Here is a 26,454-nt window from a genome sequence, read left to right as displayed (position 1 = left end):
CCTCAGACAAGGTAACTTTTATGAATATATTCGCCTGTAATTAACCCCAAAATTGAAATGCTAATTAGCCGCTAATGTGGCTATCATACAGAACTACACAACCTGTCGCAAGCTTTGACATCATCACTCAAGGCGCAGGGTGGGAATAACCTCCATATTTCTCCCTGCAAGTATCAAGTAACCTAGCAAGTAGATATCATAGCCTCTTTCATTTCTCATGTAAATAATTGATATTATGGGAAGGAGGAATGAGAGGAAATGGTGGACTAGGGTGGCTGGAGTCTTTGACAATATTTCGGGTCTTCCTCTGACAACGCATGGTATAGAGGTCCTGGATGGCAGGAAGCTTGGCCCCAGTGATGTACTGGGCCGTACGCACTACCCTCTGTAGTGCCTTGCAGTCAGAGGCAGAGCAGTTGCAATACCAGGCGGTGATGCAACCAGTCAGGATGCTCTTGATGGTGTAGCTGTAGAACTTTTTGAGGATCTGAGGACCCATGCCAAATCTTTTCAGTCTCCTGAAGGGGAATAGGGGGCCTCCTCCTTTTCCTGTAGTCCACAATCATCTCCTTTGTCTTGATCACGTTGAGGGAGAGATTGTTATCCTGGTACCACACTGCCACGTCTCTAACCTCCTCCATACAGGCTGTCTCATTCTTGTCGATAATTAGGCCTACCACTGTTGTGTCGTCAGAAAACTTAATTTGTATTTATTTAGTTTTATTTAACCTTTATTTAACTAGGCAAGTCAGTTAAGAACAAATTCTTATTTACAATGACGGCCTACACCGGCCAAACCCGGACGACGCTGGGCCAATTGTGCGCCGCCCTATGCGACTCCCAATCACGGTCGGTTGTGATACAGCCTGGAATCGAACTAGGGTGTCTGTAGTGATTTATTTTTTATTTTGTTCGTAAGTGTTTGTGTCAACACCTGCTACCAACTAGCCATCTAGATAGCTAGCTAGATAGATTGCAATGGAGCCTGCTTCGCCTGGAATAGCTAACAAACATTTCCAGCGCTGTAGAAGCTGTGTTTATTGACAATCTGGAGTTCCAGTGTGGAAATTGTTTGCTTGCTGGGGATTACAGGAATTAGGTGGCTATCCTTAGCAAGCAAATTTCAATTCTGTGCAAACACATGGGGAAAACGCAAATCCTGTGGTTGGACACCGCTCAGGTCTGATGGATGTTTCCCCGCCTTGTCATCTGTCCCTATTCGAATGTCCTGTACTACCTGGAACTTGCCTGCCAAGGAAGACATCTCCATCTGCGTCTCCTCCTCCATCTTGTAGTGTAGTAGTCAGAGAGCAGCAAGAGGATTGTTCCAATCAGCGCTTGTTCCAATCAGTTGTGGAAACCGAAGGCAGCGGCATGCTGCCAAGCTGAATGGAGTGTCTGCGAGAGGTTGAGCAGATTAACCTAAGGAATAGCTTTGCTGCACTGGTACCTGATCTATCTGTGCCTTCATCACTGGGATTGCCTGTGCCTGCGACATCTGTGCTGACTCCAACTACGCTGACTCCAGCAGCGGCTTTGTCGCCGAATTCAGCTCCTTTCCCTATCTCTGGATCTGACGTGGCACTGCCTGCTGTGGGAGCTCTGGACCTATCGTCAGGAGCAGTGGGCACATGCTATCCTGCTTCTCGTGGGCCCGTGAAAGGTTCAACAAATTTTATGAGGGCTAGGAAAGGGCAGATTTCTCCATCCCCTTCTCTGGCCGTTGTATTGGGCAGTTCAATGGTGAGAAATGTCTCAGTCCCTGGAGCAAAAACGTTGTGCTATCCAGGAGCTCGAGTACAGGACATCAATAAGCTGCTCCCAAACATTTTAAACCTGCATCAGGAAATTGAGTCTATCAGAGTTCATGTGGGATTCAATGACATTATGAAGGGCAGCTCAGAACAGCTGAAGATTGATTTTAATTAACTGATTTTGTCTCTACTTGACACCAACAAAAGCCCCATAATATCTGGCTCTATGCCCTCCTTAAATTGTGACATTGAACGTTTCAGCAGACTGTTAGCCTTCCATAACTGGTTACGAGACTATTGCAGCTCTGTGGGTGTAACAGTTGTTGACAATTTTGATACCTTCTGGAAACAAAGCTTGTTTTATAAGGAGACTGGGATCCACCCAAAACATTTGGGTTCTTGGATCCTTTCACGGCATTATAAGGCTGCGTTGAGACAATGACTTCTCTTTGACCCAAGCCCAGCTCAGTTAATTCCTACCATTGTTTCGCTGAGTTGTCATAATGCTTTTGGAAATGTACATTATCATAGAGGCGTTGGAAGACACAATGTAAGTAACCTAATGTGTGTCCCTGTAACTGCCCTGAATGCCTCTGCTGACCCTACAGCTATTGTATACAGTAATTATGTGCCTATGAACCAGAGTTATACTATTAGCACTGAGGTGGTGTGCCCTAGTAGGAAGACCACAGTGTGCAGCTTACCCTGTGCTGACATAAATAACATGAGCTTGTCTACTTCTACTAAGCTTCCCAGTAAAGCAATGAAAACCATCAAGCATCCCAAAAAAAACAGCCCACGTTAACATATGTAGCTTAAGGTTCATGAAATCAATCATTTGCAGGTAACAGATGACATTCATATTCTGACAATCTCTAAAACTCACTTAGATAATACCTTGATGATACAGCGTTAGCAATACATGGTTATAACATCTACAGAAAAGACCGAAATGCCAAAGTTGGAGGTGTCGCCATTTATATTCAAAACCACATTTCAGTAAAGCTTAGAGAGGTTCTCATGTTAAATACTGTTGAAGTAATATGGCTACAGGTTCATCTGCCTCACTTAAAGCCCATTCTGTTGGGAAGCTGCTATAGACCACCAAGTGCTAACAGTCAGTATCTGGATAACATGTGTGGAATGCTTGATAATATATGTGATATCAACAGAGAGGTATATATTCAGGGTGATTTAAATATTGACTGGCTTTCATCAAGCTGCCCACTCAAAAAAAAGCTTCAAACTGTAATTAGTGCCTAAAACCTGGTTCAGGTTATCAGTCAATATACCAGGGTAGTTACATAGGGTACAGGAAATAAATCATCGACATGTATTGATCACATCTTTACTAACGCTGCAGAAATTGCTTGAAAGCAGTATCCAAATCCATCAGATGTAGTGATCAAAATATAGTAGCCATATCTAGGTGTCACGTCCTGACCCTAGTAAGATGTCATTTTCTATAGTAGAGTAGGTCAGGGCGTGACAGGGGGTGTTTTGTGTTTTTCTATTTCTATGTTTCAGTTCTAGTTTTTCTATTTCTATGTTGGGGTTGTTTGGGTTAATCTCCAATTGGAGGCAGCTGATCCTCGTTGCCTCTGATTGGAGATCATATTTAAGTAGGGGGTTTTCCTCTTCCTGTTTGGTGGGTTATTATCTTTTGAGTAGTGTTGGTTTCTCTCTGCGTCACGGGTTGTTGTTGTTGTTGTTGTTGTTGTTGTTGTTGTTGTTGTTGTTGTTGTTGTTGTTGTTGTATATTCAGTTATTTAGTGTATTGCATTACGTTTCACAAATAAATAAAAATGTGGAACTACAAACACGCTGCAGTTTGGTCTGATCCATTTGACAGCCGTGACACTAGGAAACAAAAGTTCCAAAGGCTGGGCCTAAAATAGTGCATACAATAAGTTTTGTAGTGATTCCTATGTTGTTGATGTTAATAATATTTGTTGGTCTGTGTTGTGTAATGAGGAGCAGCCAGACGCTGCACTTAACACATTTATGAAATTGCTTATTCCAGTTACTAATAATAATGCACCCATTAAAAAAATTACTGTAAAACAGTTAAATCCTTGTGGATTGATGAGAAATTGAAAAATTGTATGGTTGAGAGGGATGAGGCAAAAGGAATGGCGAATAAGTCTGGCTGCACAAGCAAATGGCAAACATACTGCAAATTGAGAAATCATGTGACTAAACTGAATAAAAAGAAGAAGATGAAACTACACTATGAAGCAAAGATAAATGACATAAACATTTGTATTAAAAAGCTTTGGATTACCTTAAATGAAATTTTGGGCAAAAAAGCAAACTCAGCTCCATTATTCATTGAACCGGACTGATATTGCCAATTACTTTAATGATTTTGTTCATTGGCAGAATTAGCAAACTTAGGCATGACATGCCAGCATAAAATGCTGACACTACACATCCAAGTATAACTGATCAAATTATGAAAAACAAGCAATGTAATTTTGAATTCCGTAAAGTGAGTGTGGAATAAGTGAACAAATTATTGATGTCAGTCAACAATGATAAGCCATCGAGTCTGACAACTTGGATGGAAAATTATTTAGGATAATTACGGACGATATTGCCACTCCTATTTGCCATATCTTCAATCTAAGCCTACTAGAAAGTGTGTGCCCTCAGGCCTGGAGGGAAGCAAAAGTACAGTTGAAGTCGGAAGTTTACATACACTTAGGTTGGAGTCCACAAATTTCTTGTTAACAAACTATAGTTTTGGCAAGTCAATTAGGACATCTACTTTGTGCATGACACAAGTAATTTCTCCAACAATTGTTTACAGAAAGATTATTTCACTTATAATTCACTGTATCACAGTTCCAGTGGGTCAGAAGTTTACATACACTAAGTTGACTGTGCCTTTTAACAGCTTGGAATATTCCAGAAAATTATGTCATGGCTTTAGAAGCTTCCTCAGAAAAAAAATGTAGACCTCCACAAGTCTGGTTCATCCTTGGGAGCAATGTCCAAATGCCTGAAGGTTCATCTGTACAAACAATAGAATGCAAGTATAAACACCATGGGACCACGCAGCCATCATACCGCTCAGGAAGGAGACGCTTTCTGTCTCCTAGAGATGAACGTACTTTGGTACGTAAGGAAGAAGACAATGCTCCAAAACCGCCATAAAAAAACAGACTACGGTTTGCAACTGCACATGGGGACAAAGATCGTACTTTTTGGAGAAATGTCCTCTGGTCTGATGAAACAAAAATAGAACTGTTTGGCCATAATGACCATCATTAAGTTTGGAGGAAAAAGGGGGAGGCTTGCAAGCCAAAGAACACCATCCCAAACATGAAGCATGGGGGTGGCAGCATCATGTTGTGGGGGTGCTTTGCTGTAGCAGGGACTGGTGCGCTTCACATAATAGATGGCATCATGAGGGAGGAAAATTATGTGGATATATTGAAGCAAAATCTCAAGACATTTCCTATGGAAAATTTGTGGGCAGAACTGAAAAAGTGTGTGCGAGCAAGGAGGCCTACAAACCTGACTCAGTTACACCAGCTCTGTCGAGGAATGGGCCAAAATTCACCCAACTTATTGTGGGAAGCTTGTGGAAGGCTACCCGAAACGTTTGACCCAAGTTAAACAATTTGAAGGCAATGCTACCAAATACTAATTGAGTGTATGTAAACTTCTGACCCACTGGGAATGTGATGAAAGAAATAAAAGCTCAAATACATAATTCTCTCTACTATTATTCTGACATTTCATATTCTTAAAATAAAGTGGTGATCCTAACTGACCTAAGACAGGGGATTTTTACTCGGATTAAATGTCAGGAATTGTGAAAAACTGAGTTTAAATGTATTTGGCTAAGGTGTATGTAAACTTCAGACTTCAACTGTAATTCCGCTACCTAAGAATAGTAAAGCCCCCTTTACTGGCTCAAACAGCCAACCAATCAGCTTGTTACCATCCCTTAGTAAATTTTGGAATAAATTGTCTTTGACCAGATACAATGCTATTTTACTGTAAACAAATTGACAACAGACTTTCAGCATGCTTATAGGGAAGGACATTCTACAAGCACGGCACTTACACAAATGACTGATGATTGGCTGAGAGAAATTGATGATAAAAAGAAGGTGGGAGTTGTTTTGTTAGACTTCAGTGCGGCTTTTGACATTATTAATCATAGTCTTCTGATAGAAAAATGTATGTGTTATGACTTTACACCCCTGCTATATTATGGACACAGAGTTACCTGTCTAAGAGAACCCATAGGGTGTTCTTTAATGGAAGTCTCTCCAACATAATCCAGGGAGAATCAGTAATTCCCCAGGGCAGCTGTCTAGGCCCCTTTCTTTTTTCAATCTTTAGTAATGACATGTCACTAGACTTGAGTAAAGCCAGTGTGAATTTTTATGCAGATGACTCAACACTACACACATCAGCTACTACAGCGAATGAAATCACTGCAACACTTAACAAAGAGCTGATGTTAGTTTCAGAATGGGAGGCAAGGAATAAATTAGTCCTAAATATTTCAAAAACTAAACGCATTGTATTTGGGACAAATCATTCACTAAACCCTTAACCTCAACAAAATCTTGTAATAAATAATGTGGAAATTGAGCAAGTTGAGGTGAATAAACTGCTTGGAGTAACCCTGGATTGTAAACTGTCATGGTCAAAACATGTTGATAAAACAGTAGCTAAGATGGGGAGAAGTCAGTCTATAATAAAGCGCTGCTCTGCCTTTTTAACAACACTATCAACAAGAAAGGTCCTACAGATTCTAGTGTTGTCGCTCCTGGACTACTGTTCAGTCGTGTGGTCAGGTGCCACAAAGAGGGACTGTTACATTCCCCAGTTTCTGTGTTGTAGTTTGTATATTTGTGAGTGTGTTTCAGGTAATGGCTTCCTGAAGTTCTCCAAGCAGCTGATTGGTCGGCCCCATTGCTGATTGAAGAGCTGACCCCGCCCCCTCGTCAGGACGCAGCTGTCTCAATTAACAACCTCAATATAAGCCAGAGTGCTGTTGCTCAGGAAGAGGGAGAGACGCAGAGATTTTTTTGCTGAGAGAGGAGGTTGATGGCAGAGGGTTATATATATATATATATATATATATATATATGTATATATATATATATATGTATGTATGTTGGTTGTTTCTCAGAAAGAGAATTGGGTATGTACTGTGTAGTTGTTGCTGTGAGAGCTGATTGTAATTTTCTGTGTTTAGTTTGTTGCTCAGAGAGCTTCTTTAATGTCCTGAGTTGTTTTCTCAGTTTAGTTGAAAAATTGTTTGTTATTCTGTTTCCTTTGTTCCCAGGGGGGAAGGGGAAGGCAAGAGGCCCACGGGCATACATATACCCATAGTAATTTATTGTCTATGCACACTAGGAAAGACCTGGGCGGACCATCCCCTGTATTTTGGTTAGTGCACCAGGTGGTGCTAGTTAGGTAAGTAGTGGGTAGGCAGGTAAGGTAGGAGAGGGGGCTTTGATATTTAGTTGCTTTGGTTCCGTCCAGCCCCTTTTCCCCAACCTTACCGCGTGAAGGAATAAATTCCCAGTAAACGGTATTCTCTGCCTTTTGGTCATCCTTGCTCATACCTACACTTCCATACCTCTTTCACACCACGGAGAGTTAAGTTGTAGCAGGGTGTTGCGTTCCCTCTTTCTAGAGGCGTGCGTGACAGGGACCTTGGAAAATTACAATTGACTCAGAACATGGCAGCACGGCTGGCTCTTAAATGTACACGGAGAGCTAACATGAATGATACGTAAATCTCTCATGGCTCAAAGTGGAGGAGAGATTGACTTCACTACTTGTTTTTGTAAGAAGTGTTGACATGCTGAATGCCCTGAGGTGTCTGTTTAAACTACTAGCACACAGCTTGGACAACCATGCATACCCCAAAGACATGCCACCAAAGGTCTCTTCACAATCCCCAAGTCAAGAACAGACTAAGCGAGGTGCACAGTACTACATAGAGCCATGGCTACATGGAACTCTCTTCCACATCAGGTAACTGATGCGAGCAGTAGAATCAGATTTTAAAAAACAGATACAAATACACCTTATGGAACAGCAGGGACTGTGAAGAGACACACACACACAGGCACAGACACACATACACATGAGACACACTCCACACACACGTAAACATGGATGTTGTATTGTATATATGTGATAGTGGAGTAGTAGCCTGAGGGAACACACTAAATGTAGCTAATGGGGATGCAGCTAATGGGGATCCTTTATAAATACAAACATGCACCTGAATTTCTGAAATGTCTTGTTAAGGTGAAGGAAATGGAGGTGGCAAGAATAAGGGCTGTCCAGAATGCCTCCGGATAGGAGACATCGAGAAGAGTGGAAGAAAGGAGTGAAGTTGAGGAAGTAATGGTAGTAGGAGTAGAGACAAGATGATATTCCTTGTTGAATGTTAAGAAGGTGGACTTTGGTTGGTTATCAACTGCACAGCGCAAATGGAGAAGAAATCTGAGAAAATAGGCATCATTGTGAGCATTTCTTTGGGACTCGAGGACTTTTCTGCAGAGGCATTACAAGGAATCTTGTCAATGAATGTCCTGTCCTTACAAGCACCTGAACCTGTATATGGATGTGATTTGAATGTGACTGAAGGAGTGGGATGGTTGTCCCCCGCTCCCCCCTTCCCGCGATGGAACATATTTGTTTTGTTTTCTTCCAATACCCTGTACAGTAGGTGGCGGCAATACACCAATAGGTGTAGTCTGCCATAAAACTTTAAAGAAGATTGATTGATATTCTGTATATCTCATGTGTATTCTTGTTTAGCATTTTTCAAATTACCTAGCTACCATAGCATTTTTTAATTACTAAAAATACCCTGGCCTATGTAGCAAACTAGCTGACTTTAGGTCTCTATGTCAATCAGAAGCAAGGATTGTAATCACTACTTTGATAAACACATGCATTTTATCGTTTTACAACCTCTGTAAGCGAGAGGCGTCGCTAGAGCTGTGTGATAAAAATATCAGTTTGCTATCTGCTTACAAGCTATTTTGGTTAGGTCAAAGATCTGTGGTTAGCTAGATTTGCTAGATAACCAGCGACTGTAGTTATGTGTACAACGCACATTACCTTCCTTACAAGTGAAAAGAAAACCAGCATAGGCTAGCATAATGACTTGTGACCTTTATTATTGACAAGTCCTTTGTGAGCTAGCCAGCTAGTTAACGTTAGCTCACGGTTTGTGTAGTCATACTTTTTCACGTGGTGACATGCTAGCTGACGTTAGTCCACCATGGTGGGAATATATAGCTAGCTAAATATAACCTTGTTTGGATAGTTGGCTACATTAGCTAATGTTATCTAACTAACGTTGCACAGTATCTCATCATGGTGTAGTCAGACTTTCCCGACATGCTATCGAATGTGCCTAATGTTAGCAATTTTTGCTAACTACTAATGTTAAATATCCCTGCCCTGGTGGACTAGCTAGCATGTCACCACCTGTGGGGTCTGGGGAAAAGTCTCACTACACAAACGATGAGCAAACGTAAACGGTAGCAAAATATCCCTGCCCTGGTGGGCTAACATTAGCTAGCATTTCACCGCGTGGAAAAGTGTGACTACACGACTGGCGAGCTAACTTTAACTAGCTGGCTAGCTAACTCACAAAGGACTTGTGGGCTCAATGTTTTCCCATACAAAACCCTAACGGTTTTGTTCCACGATTGCATCTGTTGTACATGACTACTCAAATGACCTGTGAAGTCAGTTATTCATGTCAGCAGGGAGGAAATTAAGCTAGCCCAAGTCAACCCTTACAAATAAAGATTGCAATTTTGAAACTTGATTGTGAAACAAGGACAAACAATGAGGCATGAGGATTGGGTGTTGAGGGACCACCTGTCCCATTGTCGAAGGTGTGTTTGTGTTGTGATAAACAATGCATTTTCTGTCCAGATAAAGATCGTGATACAGTATTTAAAAAGACCTACCGCTGACCAAATGTCACTTTGTTTTTCAATACAACAGGAGGGAATCCCTCAGACCATCTGGTGAATGGACATCCTGTGTCAGTGTGATCCAAGCAGAGACAATAGCACATCGAGCCTGTGGACTGACAGGTCAGTAACTAATCAAATATGATACAATATTGTGTAAAACATTGAATTTGTAGATGCAGTGACATTTTCACCTTTTCCCAATGTTTTAGACATTTTGGCGTGACATGCGGAGCGTCAGGCTCACCCCACGAGAAGCAGTGCATGATCACTGCCACCCTCAGCAAGGAGATCTGCTGGAAGTCATGTATCCTCTCTCTCACTCTCAGGGTAAGACATTGTTTAAACATCACAGATTATAAATTCCCACTGTACCCATGATAAAATGCAATATAAAGCAATACGAGTCCGTCAGAGGTTGTCACACTGGATGGGGATGATGATGGTGGTTCACAAAACAAAGGAGCAGGTGCCCCTTCCAGATATGTGAAGTTGACCTTGGATCTAGTGCCAGTAAGGATGGTCTTCACAGAGAAGGTAAGACCCTCCCTCCTTGATATGGAAATCCTTTGACTTCACTGCCTCTTCAATGGTAAGGTCCCTTGCACCATATGGTCACTTGACCTCCACTACTGCTGTGGTGCACACCAGACCGTCCGGCGAGGCACCCAGGACCCCAGACCCTGTGACCCAAAGCACTGACTCCTGCGCATCCATCCCTGTAGCCATTTTGAATGCCTTGATGTCCTCTTCATTGTTATCTATGTCCCACTTTACAGACAAAACCCCATCCAATGACTGCGATCTGAAGACCCTTTTTTAGCAGCGACGGAGTGAAGCGCTTGGCCTTAACCACTGCTCCATAATTGCTGGCCGTCAACCTCCCTCTCCCCATGGTGTGCCAGTTGGGGTTGGTGCACTGTCCAACTGTTGCTTATCAAAAAACCTGATGCTCCCCCGACAGCGACATGCCAGCCAGGATCCCTGCATGCCCCAGGTGCCCTTGTTTTTTAAGAATGTCTGGTACAGACAGGGATGACAGGGAGGGTAGCGGTTGTTCTGGCTCAGGTTCAAGGAGACATGCCATTTCACTGAACCTGCCCGGAGACTGTTCCTTAACCACTAAAGATCCTCCTCTGTGGGCCTTCGGGACAGATTTTGTAGTTTTAGGTTGGGTACAGTCCTCCACTAACTGCACCTGGTTGGGCACGGCTGGCTTCCTCCACTCACATTCCACATCCTTGGGGCCGATATTGTGAACCGCCAAAATAGGCTGCATGGCTACACTTATGAGCTCCACGGAGGCATTCACATGTGGTAGAGAGAATCCCCTGGTCACCTGCCAAGAGGAAGGATGTTAAGTGCCACGTACCTTTCAATGCATGACTTTGAACACCTTGAAATGCATTTGTTGTAAGAAATGTGCTATATAAATAAAGTTTGATTTTATTGATGACATTAGAGCTGTGAAATGTTTAATAAACACATTTTCACATGAAGACAAGTGCAGTTTTTCCATACATTATTTCATTGATAACTTGGGATTTTATCACTTAACATATCAATCATATAGTGGGAAGGATCCTATGAATAAATACTGTGTGAATGCATCTACCACTCCGAATAAATAAATACTGTGCCTTTGAAGATTTGTTTCTGGTCATGCAATTACAATACAGGCTGGATGTCTAAACAAAGTCAAATATGAATGTCAATATATTTATTTTTCACTCAGGTATCCAGGGTAATCTGGTTAATGATTATATAATTGATTAAGTGGCTCTTTCCTTGTAGAATGTTGACAGCTGTATAGAACACATTGTATTGTTAAGACGCTCAAACTTAACTTAACACTCACCGATACAGGATCAACTTTATCCCTCATGCTGGCCCTGACCAAACCAGTAAGTTGCCCCTCGCTATAGATGCACTTCTCCACATCGCCAGACCAATAGTGGTCTTCTCCACTTTTAATGCTCTTATGCTCATCCATGAAAAATGCCATAAGGCCTGAAATAGACAACAAAATCAACATACTGTACAAACAAGTATCTACGCTAAGTAATACGAAATCATTTTTGATCTACTGCTCTGCTAACTAGCTCGTTAAAGTGTAGTCAGTGGCTAGCTAAGACGGAAGAAGTTCAACACTAATCAATTAATTTCCATACAGCATGTGGATTCATCATGGATTGGGCACAGGTCTCTCATCAATCGGCTAGAAATGATGTGCAGGAGCAGCCTGCATGAATTTGTAGTCTTGCTGAGGTCTTCTCTGTTTTTTAATTTTGAGAGTAAATTGAGGCGAATATATTGATATAACTCACCTTGTCCAAGAGAGAATTACACGGTTATCAAAATGTCATGCAAAGGTAAGCTTACACCAAACACATAGTGAATTTTACAAACACTTCAAATTAAGTATGTGAAAAATGTATGGTGGAAAGACATTTTGAACCATTTCTGTGTTTGACCGCTAAGCTTATGGGTATTATGACATGTGGGACTATAGAGCTGGCCAGCTTGTAGTCCTAAAACCCGGAAATTGGTTAACACTGGTTTGTTCAGCCATTCCTATGGGAAAAATGAACCGGGAAAGAATAGGCTTTTGGAATAAACACTGAATACAAGGTATGAGGTTAACACAGGCTTAGGAGATCTTATAAATGTTTTCTATGAGATAATAGCAGTCAGTTAACATGACCTTTATGAATTATGAAGCCTTTATGTGATTTGTGTTTTTTTTATTATTAAATACATTTTTCAAAATCCACAAAAAGTGATGTTAGCTGATGAAGTTTATCTCATAGAACAAAACATACAAGATCTCCTAAGCCTGTGTTTACCATAAATCTTATTTTTGGCATTTATCCAAAAACCCTACAAAAATGCCATTCAGAGATATAACGCAGTCCTGGTTCCAGAGACATAACCGGATAGAAAATCCAATATGGCTGCCAACGCAATGCCATATATGGACATGTGAGTATGCTCTACACTTATTGATCCTAACAATTTGTTTATGTTTTTTTGCATGTAGCTTGCGACACAGCCACCACGACATCTGCCGCGTTCACGTGCTAGTCGGAACTAATAAAATCAGAAATGTTCCAGTTTTCTAGTTCCTGGATAAGATCAATGGATCATCAGAAATGGGTAGTTACAGACGGACGGACGGACGGACACATACGCAACATACATACATACATACATACAAAAAGCGAATCTGAATGCGATGCTAACGAGTTCTATTCACAAAACAATCAGCTGGTGATTGTTTAGCTAACGCTAGCTAGCTAGCTAGATGGGTGATGCATATTTAGGGTGTTTAACAGGGCAAAGTGGTTTTATATTACATTCACCTGCACTTATACCTAGCTACCTGTAACTATTATTTCAGAGATAAGCAATGTCTTGAAGAGTCAAAATCAGAGCTCAAGTAAGCTTGTCTAGAAAAAAAACTAACAGTATGCACACATACCAATTTAAAATAAAAAACAGCAGACCACAGCACAGCATTTCCTTAATCCCACCTGGCCTATTAGAGGTCAAGATGGAGCTACCAGCATATTGCTTAAACCTATCCAATACTTCCAGATCTACACAACAAGTTTCTATGGGCTGCAGGTTTATTTGTCTTTCAGGGATTATTGCCAATGGACCAAGACCCTGGGCTCTGAGTTCAGGCCCAGATCAACACTATCAGACTTTCCTGACCTGTCACGGCATGTAGGGCGTTGGTCACCAACCCTGTTCCTGGAGACCCCTTGGTGTGCAGGCTTCTGTCCCAGCTAACACTATTAGGACTAATACACTGGAGCGTTTTTAAGTGTTGGGCTTGACCCCACTGCTTACCCACTGGCTCCACACATGGTTGAATAGTGTCTAATGTCCTGTTGCAGGTTGGTTTGCTATATAATTACTTATATAAGAGCTGGTATGGTAAGTAGACTATTCCTATTTATTATAGGCAGGGTTGGATGATGACCACTTAGTACCCGCAGGGCAGGTCATAAATGACCTTGGCTTTGAGGGTAAGGCAATATCTGCACTTGCAACGTCATCATAAATTAAGACTAATTCCCCAATGTGTGTTAGCATTAATAACGGCATTAAAACCTGAAATGTTTCTTTGTAATTAAGTTGCATGATGTACTTGATCAATTATGTACAGTGCCATGATAAGGTATTTGCCCCCTTTTGTTGTGCATATTTTTGATACTGAATGTTGTCAGATCTTCTACCAAGACCTAATTATTAGATAAAGGGAACCTGAGTTTACAAATAACAAAAAATAAATGATCCTTTTTATTTATTTAATTAACAAAGTTATGCAACATCCACCCCCTGTGTGAAAAATTATTTGCCCCCTAACACTTTAGCTGCACCGTTGGCATGAGGCTCTTACTGGTTAAGGCAGTGTTTTGTTTTTGCCAGACATAACGGGACCCATCTCATCCAAAAAGTTGACTCAAGTTGGTCAAAAAGCACCTGGAAGAATGTTCTATGGACAGATGAGTCAAAAGTATAACTTTTTTGATGACATGAGTCCCATTATGCCTAACCCCTTCATTTACACTGATTGAAGAGAATTTAACAAGTGACATCAATAAGGGATCATAGCTTTCACCTGGATTCACCTGGTCAGTCTATGTCATGGAAAGAGCTGGTGTTCTTAATGTTTTGTATATTCACTGTACATGCAACATACGTTTAGGGAACTATTGTTGTGGATGTTGTAATGAGTTGTCGTTCAATAATTGAGTCAATTACCTCAGCAATTCTTTGAGATCGTTCAATTTTTACACTGACAGGTCTGAGTTTGTGTGAGTGGTGTGTTTTTCTACCAGAGGTTGTGATGATTGGTTGTGGTAGGAAGTTCCTGTTGTCAGACTAGAGGAGATGGGCAAACTGGAGGCAGAGTGTTGGGTTTTTCTCTCAATCAGTGGGCAGAGGTTGAGGGTTGAGTGTGCTGATGTGTAGTTGCTGATACATGGCCCAAGGATGTTCCAGCATGCTCACTTCTGTATTCAATCCAATTGTCCAGTCATGATTGAGGTGAGATAGTAGTGCCATGCAGGGGCGCTGTATTTTAGTACAGGCCTTAAAGTTGGTGGTGTAGATGGTGACTGGGCCAGGTTTGGGAATGGAACCCATGATCCTGGCGTTGCATGCCTCATGGGCATGTTCTACCAACTGAGCCACAGAGAACCACAAAGAGTTTCTGGTTACCCTTTACACCTCAGGTGGCCTACCAGGTGGCTCAGGTCATCCTGGATCCCAGCAGTTTAATATCAGATGTTGTTTGCAGAGTGTGTCCATTTAGGTACAGGGATTCCAAAGGGGGTGTGTTGTTTGTAAAGCAAGCATGCAGGACTTTGGTCTTGTTTGGGTTGCGCTGCATGGAGCACCCATCCACTTTTTATTTATTTTAGTTAACCTTTATTTAACTAGGCAAGTCAGTTAAGAACAAATTCTTATTTACAATGAAGGCCTAGGAACAATGGGTTAACTGCCTTGTTCAGAACGACAGATGTTTACCTTGTCAGCTCATGGAATCGAGCTAGCAACCTTTCGGTTACTGGCCCAACATTCTAACCACTACGCTACCTTCCACCCCACATATTTTCTAGACTATGTTGAAGGCTGGAGAGCCTACCCCACCCTAATGCACTCTGCATTATTCATAGCATCAATGTACTTCCGCCTGTGATCAAACTTCTGAAGTGCGCTGTTGATAAGGGCCAGGTAGATAAGGTGTCCAATAATTGTACCTTGAGTCACTCCACAGGTCAGATGTTGCTGTTTTGAAAGGGTGCCTTAGTACCTCAGCCTCTGCTTCCTTTTGGAGATGAAGCTACAGACCCAGGGGATAAGGGACTCTCTGACTCCTAGCTGAATTTAGCACTTTGTTACCACTGTAAGGTCAACTTTGTTGAAGGCTTTGGCAAAATCTGCTGATATTATAGTCCATATCTAATGGTCTTACTTGCATCAGTGGATTTTACATCATGTCTGGGAGGCTGACCAAGACATCTGTCTGTTGTCGACTTGCCCTTTTTGCATCCAAGTTGTCTTGGGTCAAGCTTGTGGACGATGTCTTCCAGCATCCAATGGATGGTAAAAATGTCAACCACCTTAGCGCCAGTATTCCAGAATTGTTCCAGTGTTCTACAGCTGTAATGGCGGTAGAACCATTCAGACTGTGTTCATGATGTTTCTTCATTATGTTTCTTAATTATATTTACTTCTCTCTCTGAGAAACCCAAGTTCCGGCAGAGAAATGAAAGACAGAAACAGCTGAGGTTCCATTTCTCATGCTAGCAGTCTATTGAAAAAAAGTCAAATGTCATTATGACCGTTACAATTCCACAGTAAACTGTCAAGTACAATATTATTGTTACGGCTCTCGCTGGTGGTAGAAGTGGACCAAGGTGCAGCGTGGTAAGTGTTCATGATACTTTCATTCACAAAAACACTTCAACAAAAAAACAAAAGTGCACAGTTCTGTCAGGCACAGACACTAAACAGAAAATAAGATCCCACAAACTCAGGTGGAAAACAGGCTGCCTAAGTATGATTCCCAATCAGATACAATGATAGACAGCTGCCTCTGATTGGGAACCACACTGGCCCAAAAACAAAGAAACAGAAAACATAGAATTTCCCACCCGTGTCACACCCTGATCTAACCAACCATAGAGAATAATAAGGATCTCTAAGGTCAGGGCGTGACAATTATTTTGTTATTTGACAGATATAGTGACAATATAGGTCTGTAAAGAAAAAGTATTAATGATGGCTTATAGATCATTTTACCTTTTTCATTTCTAATGTAGTAACCAGTCTCCTGGCCCCTAGCAATAGGTTGAGAGAGAGGAGATATAGAGTGATAGAGATAGAAGGTACAGTACCCATGACACTACAGTCAACAGCAGTCTCCTGGCCAGCATCCCAGTGAGGTGGTAATCTATCAGATGGAAGTTCTGCAGGGAGATGAGACAACATAAACAGACTGAAGGAACGTGTGTGTGTGTGTGTGTGTGTGTGGACGTGTGTAACTATACTTGTGGGGACCAGAAGTAAACAAACAGATATTTGACCAACTGGGGACATTTTGTTAGTTTTGCTATTTCTAGAGGGTTTAGGGTTAAGGTTAGAATTAGTATTAGGGTTAGAATTTGTAACGTCTGTGTCCAACTCACACTCCTAAACACTTAGATATCCGGAGCGCAGCCCACTTTCCAGCTCACTCTCCAGATCCCAATCACCGGAATTCTAATCACCTGTTCACACACCTGCATGTCATCATCGCACACTATTTAGTTAAATTCCTTGCACCCCATCACTGGGAGGTATTGTTTATTTTGAGACACACTTCTTTCGGAGCTCTGTTTTTTCTCGTCCTTGACTCCTCCTGTGTACGAGTTTCTGCCTGCCTCCCTCATGACGCCTTTTGCCATTTTTGGACCTATCGTGTATTACCTTCTGCCTGCCCCTGGACACAGCTACCTGCCTCCTCCTATGGTCCCTTCCAATAAACACCTGCTGTGCTCTGCGCTTGAAACCAGCTCTTTGTCTCCTATCATGTTCATTACAGAATTAGGTTTTAGAGTTAATGTTAGGGGTTAGGATCTGGGTTAAGGTTAGGTTTTTGGGTTAAGGTTGGGGTTAAGAGTTGGGGATATGGGTTAGGGAAAATAGGATTTTGAATGGGACTGAATTGTGTGTCTCCACAAGGTTAGTTCTACAAGATGGTGTGTGTGTGTGTGCTTTTGCTCACCAGAGAAGTAGAGGCAGCAAGCAGGTGGCTGTGTGTGTGTGTTTGTGACTGCGTGCAGGTGTGTACACAACTGTGTGCGTCTATATAACCAGAGACGTTGAGGCCACTGGATGACAATAGGGTTACCACCACAAGGTCCTGTAGATATTAATGTGCTGTGTATGTGTGTGTTTCTGTACTACAACCCACAAGAGACCTGGAGGAGGCAGGATGACTGTAAGGGTACCACCACACAGTCCTTTAGATGTTGATGTACTGAATGAACAGTGCCACCAGCAGGTAGAGGAAGAGCAGGAACTCAAACAGAAGGCTTCTGTCCAATGGGATGTCAGGGATCCGGGAGTGACGGACAGGTTCCGGTGTGATGAGGGCCGAGAGACTCATAGTTCGGATCTGGGGTTAGGTGTAGGGTTAGGGTTACGTTTTCGGGTTAAGGTTGGGGTTAAGGTTAGGGTTAGGGAAAATAGGATTTTGAATGGGACTGAATTGTGTCCACACAAGGTTAGCTGTACAAGACTGTGTGTGTGTGTGTGTGTGTGTGTGTGTGTGTGTGTGTGTGTGTGTGTGTGTGTGTGTGTGTGTTCACCAGAGAGGTAGAGGCAGCAAGCAGGTGGCTGTGTGTGTGTGTGTGTTTGTGACTAGGTGCAGGTATGTCCAATGGGAGGTCAGGGATCCGGGAGTGACGGACAGGTTCCGCCGTGATGAGGGCCGAGAGACTCACACAGTTACTGCTCCTAGAAGGAGGGGTATATAACAGGTAGTAGGGTTAGTGTGTATGTTTGTGGTGCAGTGTGAGTTGGGTACAAGAATAAGCCTAGGTGTCTGTAGCATGGTCATAGATTTGTGCTCTTGCCAACTCCAAACATTTGGCATCCCCATGAGTGACAAGAAGTTGGCATGATGGGACAAACAGACTGGGAGTCAGGCTACGGTCTGCAGCGGTGAGGTGTGTGTGTGTGTGTGTGTGTGTGTGTGTGTGTGTGTGTGTGTGTGTGTGTGTGTGTGTGACAGAGATAGAGAGAGGGTGTGTGGAAGAGCATGTTGTGGCAAGATCAAACCAATGGAAGATATCTCTCCTCCTCTCTGTGCTGCCATAACTTGCCCCTCAGGGGAAATTATTGCTACTCCCCATCAGTCACATCAATGATTTATCTGACTAACCTAACCTCTACTATGTTAGAGAAGATGGGAGAGACTTAAAAGGCAGGTATATTACATCACCAATTAGAGAGTTGAGCCAGTAATCGAATGGTTGCTGGTTCGAATCCCCGAGCCGACGAGGTGAAATATCTGCCAATGTGCCCTTGAGCAAGGTACTTAACCCTAATTGCACCTGTAAGTCGCTCTGGATAAGAGTGTCTGCTCAATGTATGTAAATCACAGTCAGGATGGGAAGGAAGAAGATACGAACATCTTATGGTAGTTGCAGACTGACAACATTTCCCATGGAATGAGCCTTTTGTAAATAAGTAAAGTTTATGTTTGGGGAGGGGATATTAAGCCTGCTTGTTGTAGTGCCGTACTGTACCACGTCAGTGTGTGCATCTCTCTGTGTGTCGTCGCCCCTCACTCATTCTTTACCTGTTCCTGGGTCCGTTGCCATTGCTGTGGCTGCCTCCTACCGGTGTATGTAGGGAGGGCAGAGCAGAACGGCTCAGCTGCCATCTACTCGGCCCTCTCTGGCATGGGCTGGCACGGGCACCACCTCAACACCCACAGCCACTCCTCCATTGCAGGCTTCCTCTGCATCTCCACCAAGACCAGCACCCAGAGAACATCACAGCCCGGCCCAACGAAGCCAGGTCACTGGGGAAAATAAGAACAGAAGACAACATCGTTAATACAACAATAACAACAACAGGCCACTACAGAGACAGACAGAGAGGGAAGTCAATAAAGGACAGGTCTCACGAGTGCTATCTTCAAATTTCCTGTCATAAATCAGCCAAGGCGCAGCGTGCCAGTAGTTCCACATATTTTATTAGTGAACCCGAACAAAACAAGAAACAGGTGAACCTGAAACAAACGTGACGTTCTGGGGCTGCATAAACACAACTGCACAAAAACAAGATCCCACGAAAACACAGGGAGAAACAGGCTGCCTAAGTATGGCTTCCAATCAGAGACAACGAATGACAGCTGCCTCTGATTGGAAACCATACCCGACCAAAACATAGAACACAAAAAATAGAATGCCCACCCACCTATCACACCCTGACCTAACTAAACAGAGAAAACACAGCTCTCCTAGGTCAGAGCGTGACAACAGGGTAATGTTCCGAAGGCACAACACGTAAGAAAACACAGTGAAACAGGAGGTAGAATACTATCTCAACTTATGCTTGTATCAAATGCTTGTTTCGCTTTTTTGTTTGTTTTTGGTAATACGTTTTGTTATAGTGTGTGCTCTAATGAACACAACCCAGCTTCAATAAAGAACATCAATAGAGGACAGCATTAGCAGGGTTGAGTTAAGATGGATAACAATGTACACATTGAAGATAGTAGTAGGCCTTATGTAATGAATAGAGATGATATGATACATTTCTAGACCTACTTGGCAGAGAGACGCATAAGATAATATCTAGACAATTCAATTCTATCTGAACTTTCGACAATGTTGTTCTCTACTGAACACAGCCCGGGCACACACACACATGCACACACTTTACAATAACAGACAGGTGAGCCACTACACCTAGATAGAACAAGAGATAATCAAACCAGGTTATCCCAATCCGTTGGTCTGTGTTTGTGTGACTGTATGGACAATGGAGGAGGTATATAAAACCACTTCTAACACTTTTTCCCCAGTTTAACACATTTAATATGTGCCATTACCCATCTATCTGGCTACAGTATTTGTAGCTAGCTAAGCAAGCTGATCATTTTGTGAACAGAACTTGTGAGCATCGCATTCAGATTTGCTTTTCTATTTTATTATTTGTTGCAAACTGACAAAGTAGCTATCAATCTATACCCGTTTCTTGGCAAGACGTTTTGCAGATTTATTTAGAATGCCTACATTCTAATTTCCACAGTTCTACATCGTCTATAGTCGGCCAGGAATCAACATTTGGGGACGAGTGTCACAATGCTGCCTTCTCTCGACGCATAATCATTCCTCACCCGCAGGGGTATGTTTCACATCTTTTAAGCATAGCCTATCCATGGACAGTCAAACATTTTCGGGTCATGGTTGGCTTTTATCAGAAAATATGTATTAAGCCTATAGGCTTAAATAAATAAATTAAAGTGCATTTTCTGATTACTGTACTTGTCCCTTTTTTTGTAAATATATTCATCACGTATTCACTGCTCTTAGCCTGTAATAAAACCTTAATTCCATCTTTATCGAACTAACTGCATACCCTCTGCATAAGTCATATTTTTGTTAAATGTGATGTTTCTGTTTCTCTGTTCCTTGTTTTTCTCTTCCCTGTGCTGTTCTTTTATGAGTTATTTTATGAACTTGATGGTATAGCAATAGCCTAAGAAAGTTGACATGAACTTGAATCTTAATTTTACCCAGAATCGCTTATAGGACCAGTAGGGGAAAAAAAGTATGAAAATGTATGTACCCACTACTATAAGCTTCTAAATGACTAAAGCATATTGTTTTTTATTATTGCCAATAAAGTTTAGCTAATAATCTTTCTTATAGATATGTTAACACTGATTTGGTAAGGGTAATTCAAATTGTGTCGTGAAACACTATTTGCTGTTGGATCCGACCTCAAATACAGGTATTTTTTATGTTATCTGTAGAGCGGCTAGGCAGCATGCAGCTTTGAAATGCATCATCCAAACAGCGGCTGAAAGGCAAATGAGATCTAATGCTGACGTCTCGGCGACATCTTGCCAATGTGCAAACGCTCTCCGTACTACATCGGCTGGATGTATCAACGTCGATGAGATATATAGTGCCTTCGGAAAGTATTAAGATCCCTTGACTTTTTCAAAATTTTGTTAGGTTACAGCCTTGTTCTAACATTGATTAAATAGTTTTAACCCCTCATCAATCTACACACTACCCCATAATGACGAAGCAAAAACAGGTTTTTGCTAATTTATAAAAAATAAAAAAAACTGAAATTTTACATAAGTATGTTGACACAATCCTGTCTCGGCGCTCTACGGACAATTCCTTCAACCTCATGGCTTGGTTTTGTCAACTGTGGGACCTTATATAGACAGATGTGTGCCTTTCCAAATCATGCCCAATCAATAATTTGATTTTATTTAACCTTTATTTAACTGGGCAAGACAGTTAAGAACAAATTCTTATTTACAATGACGGTCTATCAAAAGGCAAAAGGCCTCCTGCGGGGACGGGGGCTGGGATTAAAAATATTTAAAAATTCAATAAAAATATTGGACAAAACACACATCACGACAAGAGAGACAACACAACACTACATAAAGAGTGAGACAACATAACATGGCAGCAACACATGACAACACAGCATGGTAGCAACACAAAATGACAACAACATGGTAGCAACACAACATGGCAGCAGCACAACATGGTAGCAGCACAAAACATGGTACAAACAATATTTGGCACAGACAACAGCACAAAGTGCAAGAAGGTAGAGGCAACAATACATCACGCAAAGCAGCCACAACGGTCAGTAAGAGTGTCCATGATTGAGTCTTTGCATGAAGAAATTTAGATAAAACTGTCCAGTTTGAGTGTTTGTTGCAGCTCTTTCCAGTCGCTAGCTGTAGCGACCTGAAAAGACGAGCGACCCAGGGATGTGTGTGCTTTGGGGACCTTTAACAGAATGTGACTGGCCGAATGGGTGTTGTATGTGGAGGATGAGGGCTGCAGTAGGTATCTCAGATAGGGAGGAGTGAGGCCTACGAGAGTTTTATAAATAAGCCTCAACCAGTGGGTCTTGCGACGGGTATACAGAGATGACTAGTTTACAGAAGAGTATAGAGTGCAGTGATGTGTCCTATAAGGAGCATTGGTGGCAAATCTGATGGCCGAATGGTAAAGAACATCTAGCCGCTCGAGAGCACCCTTACCTGCCGATCTGTAAATTACATCTCCGTAGTCTAGCATGGGCAGGATGGTCATCTGAATCAGGGTTAGTTTGGCAGCTGGGGTGAAAGAAGAACAATTACGATAGAGGAAAGTCTAGATTTAACTTTAGCCTGCAGATTTGAAATGTGCTGAGAGACTCCAATCAAGTTGTAGAAACATCATGATCAATGGAAACAGGATGCACCTGAGCTCAATTTTGAGTCTCATCGCAAAGGGTCTGAATTCTTATGTAAATAAGTTATTTCTGTTTTATTTTAATTATACATTTTCAGAAATTTCTAAAAACCTGTTTTTGGTTTGTCACTGTGGGGTATTGTGTGTATATTTATGAGGATGTATTTTATTTTTGAATCCATTTTAGAATACGGCTGTAACGTAACAATATATGGAAAAAGTCAAGTGGTCTGAATACTTTCTGAAGGCACTGCATGTGTGTTGTCTGGGATATAATGTACTTCCAGACACAAAAGAGAGAACCTCACTGACCATTTTACTCTCCGTAGCAGAGCTGGTTAGGCTGTTTACATGTTATCTAGAGCATTCGTGACTAACTATGTTTTTTTTTGCCTATGTTTACTGACACTGGTCTTATATTGCGGGTGTTGCGCATTTGTAAATTCATCAGTTATTCTGCGCTCTGGCACACTCAGACGAAAGTGCTCTGAAATTGGAGCAGATAACCAGAGTGAATTTGCGAACACAAGAGATATGCTAACTGGATAACAGCCCTCACAAAAAAGGGTAGGTAACAACATCTCCACCCAGCTGATCCTCAACACTGGGGCCCCACAAGGGTGCGTTCTCAGCCCTCTCCTGTACTCCCTGTTCACCCACGACTGCGTGGCCATGCACGCCTCCAACTCAATCATGAAGTTTGCAGACGACACTACAGTGGTAGGCTTGATTACCAACAACAACGAGACGGCCTACAGGGAGAAGGTGAGGGCCCTCGGAGTGTGGTGTCAGAAAAATAACCTCACACTCAATGTCAACAAAACAAAGGAGATGATCGTGGACTTCAGGAAACAGCAGAGGGAGCACCCCCCTATCCACATCGATGGGACAGTAGTGGAGAGGGTAGAAAGTTTTAAGTTCCTCGGCGTACACATCACGGACAAACTGAAATGGTCCACCCACACAGACAGCGTGGTGAAGAAGGCGCAGCAGCGCCTCTTCAACCTCAGGAGGCTGAAGAAATTCGTCACCAAAAACACTCACAAACCTTTACAGATGCACAATTGAGAGCATCCTGTCGGGCTGTATCACCGCCTGGTATGGCAACACGCCCCCAGCCCATAACCGTAAGGCTCTCCAGAGGGTAGTGAGGTCTGCACAACGCATCACCGGGGGCAAACTACCTGCCCTCCAGGACACCTACACCACCCGATGTCACAGGAAGGCCAAAAAGATCATCAAGGACAACAACCACCCGAGCCACTGCCTGTTCACCCCACTATCATCCAGAAGGCGAGGTCAGTACAGGTGCATCAAAGCAGGGACCGAGAGACTGAAAAACAGCTTCTATCTCAAGGCCATCAGACTGTTAAACAGCCATCACTAACATTGAGTGGCTGCTGCCAACATACTGACTCAACTCCAGCCACTTTAATAATGAAAAATTGATGTAATAAATGTATCACTAGCCACTTTAAACAATGCCTCTTCATAATGTTTACATACCCTACATTACTCATCTCATATGTATATACTGTACTCTATACCATCTACTGCATCTTGCCATCTTGATGTAATATATCACTAGCCACTTTAAACAATGCCACTTTTATATGTTTACATATCCTACATTACTCATCTCATATGTATATTCTGTACTCTATACCATCCACTGCATCTTGTATCACTAGCCACTTTAAACAATGCCACTTTTATATGTTTACATATCCTACATTACTCATCTCATATGTATATACTGTACTCTATACCATCCACTGCATCTTGCCTATGCCGTTCTATACCATCACTCATTCATATTTTTTTTATGTACATATTCTTATTCATTCCTTTACACTTGTGTGTATTAGGTAATTGTTGTGTAATTGTTAGGTTAGATTACTCGTTGGATATTACTGCATTGTCGAAACTAGAAGCACAAGCATTTCGCTACACTCGCATTGACATCTGCTAACGATGTGTATGTGACAAATAAAATTTGATTTGATTTGAAGTGCAGTACCTGCAATCGACTGTTGTATTTTGGATGCACTAATAGCAGAATAACTGCAGTGTACTGCAGTTATACTGCACTGTATCTGCAGTCACACTGCAAAATTACTGCAGTAAAATAACTGCATACTGCAGTTATACTGCACTCTAACTACAGTTATACTTCAGTTATACAGCACTCTGACTGCAATGTTTTTTCGTAAGGGAGTCGTTCAAGTTCTTGCGAGCAAACCAAATGACATGTGCATCTCTAGCTGTGTAGCCACCGAAAAATGGTGAGGCAGAAAAGCCAGTCACTCACCATCTCCTTCAATGACATGACATCCTCCTAGCAGCTATAGCTATCTAGCTAACGTTAGGCTCTGTGTTTTTATCTTGCTACATAATAGACACGCTGAGGAATAGACAGATATAGGGGAGGCAATCAATAAGTGATGGAGTCCAGGTGAGTCCAATGAAGCGCTGATGTGCGTAACGATGGTGACAGGAGTGCGTAATAACGGGCCGCTTGGCGCCCTCAAGCTCCAGAGAGGGTGCTGAGGCGTGGGAGCCCGACGAGCCAGCTGAGGCGTGCGAGCCCGACGAGCTGGCTGAGGTATGACGTGGGATGGGAGCTTGCCAAGCCAACCAAGGCAAGAAAACCTCTCGAGCCAGCTAAGCAATGGAAGCCTGACGAGCCAGCTGAGGCACCCCTGGTTCCTTCGGCAGCGGCACCCGGACCCAATGTCACCAACAAAAAACAAAAACTCCCTGATGCTTCCAATATTGTGGTGTCAGCATTCTGTGAGGACAGACGCTGGGAGACGAGAAGCAAGTACAGGGTGTGAATATTTAATTAATAACGGACATGAAACAAAACAAGGACAGCGTCTGGACAGGGGAAACAAAACGACATGACTGCTGACACGGGGATGAAACTGAGGAATAGACAGATAAGCTGAGGAATAGACAGAATCAATAAGTGATGGAGTCCAGGTGAGTCCAATGAAGCACTGATGCGCGTAATGATGGTGACAGGTGTGCGTAATGATGGGCCGCCCTCAAGCGCCAGAGAGGGGGAGCAGGAGCAAGCATGACAGTTGAAATGTTGGCGATAGTAGTTGCCCTCCAGTGGGTGGAGGACTTTCAACCTGTCAGAATTACAGTATGCTCAGATTCCCTGTCTGTATTGAATAGTTTATCATCTGGCAAATCTAATACGAGTGACTTACTATTGGAAGCATTAATGTTATTATGGAGAATTGAGAGACTGGGTGTAGTAGTGAGATTCTGCTGGGTCCCAACCCATTCGGGTGTGGAAGGGAATTAATTTGTTTCCCAATAGCCAAAAGAGCTTTAAAACGAGATATAAAGAACAGAGCCATTTTGATAGATGTGTAGCAGAATAGATTGGACTCTGAGCCCAAGGGCCAGAATCTATATGCCCTCCAAAGAAAGGTCGGTAGAGCAATTATTCAAAGGTCAGATTTGGAAGTAAGAAGTGGTGTTTGCTTGATTGCGCTCAGGACATTGTATATTGAACTCGTCATTACATGGTTGGCAAGCATCTGAATGGTTTGTGTCGGGAGTGTATGGTTGATGAAACAGTGGAGCATGTGTTGGGGGGGTTTTGAAGGGATTTTGGGGATGGGGGAGGGTCTATTAGAAGTTAGTAGGGCTCTTTTTTTCTCAGAAGTACTGAGTTAGGTAGGAGGATTT

The 26,454-nt window shown here is 42.4% G+C and overlaps 1 long non-coding RNA gene across 1 annotated transcript; it reads left to right on the top strand.

Annotated features, from left to right (window-relative positions):
- Positions 1-9,770: 9,770 nt before the first annotated feature.
- On the top strand, positions 9,771-11,232 carry LOC115193408 (uncharacterized). Its single transcript, XR_003878163.1, has 3 exons — positions 9,771-9,859; positions 9,949-10,066; positions 10,516-11,232. It is a non-coding gene; the product is annotated as an uncharacterized LOC115193408 (long non-coding RNA).
- Positions 11,233-26,454: the final 15,222 nt, after the last annotated feature.

Source organism: Salmo trutta, chromosome 5, assembly GCF_901001165.1.
Source record: "Salmo trutta chromosome 5, fSalTru1.1, whole genome shotgun sequence".
NCBI classification, from domain to species: Eukaryota; Metazoa; Chordata; class Actinopteri; order Salmoniformes; family Salmonidae; genus Salmo; species Salmo trutta.
This window is presented reverse-complemented; position numbering and strand designations above follow the sequence as displayed.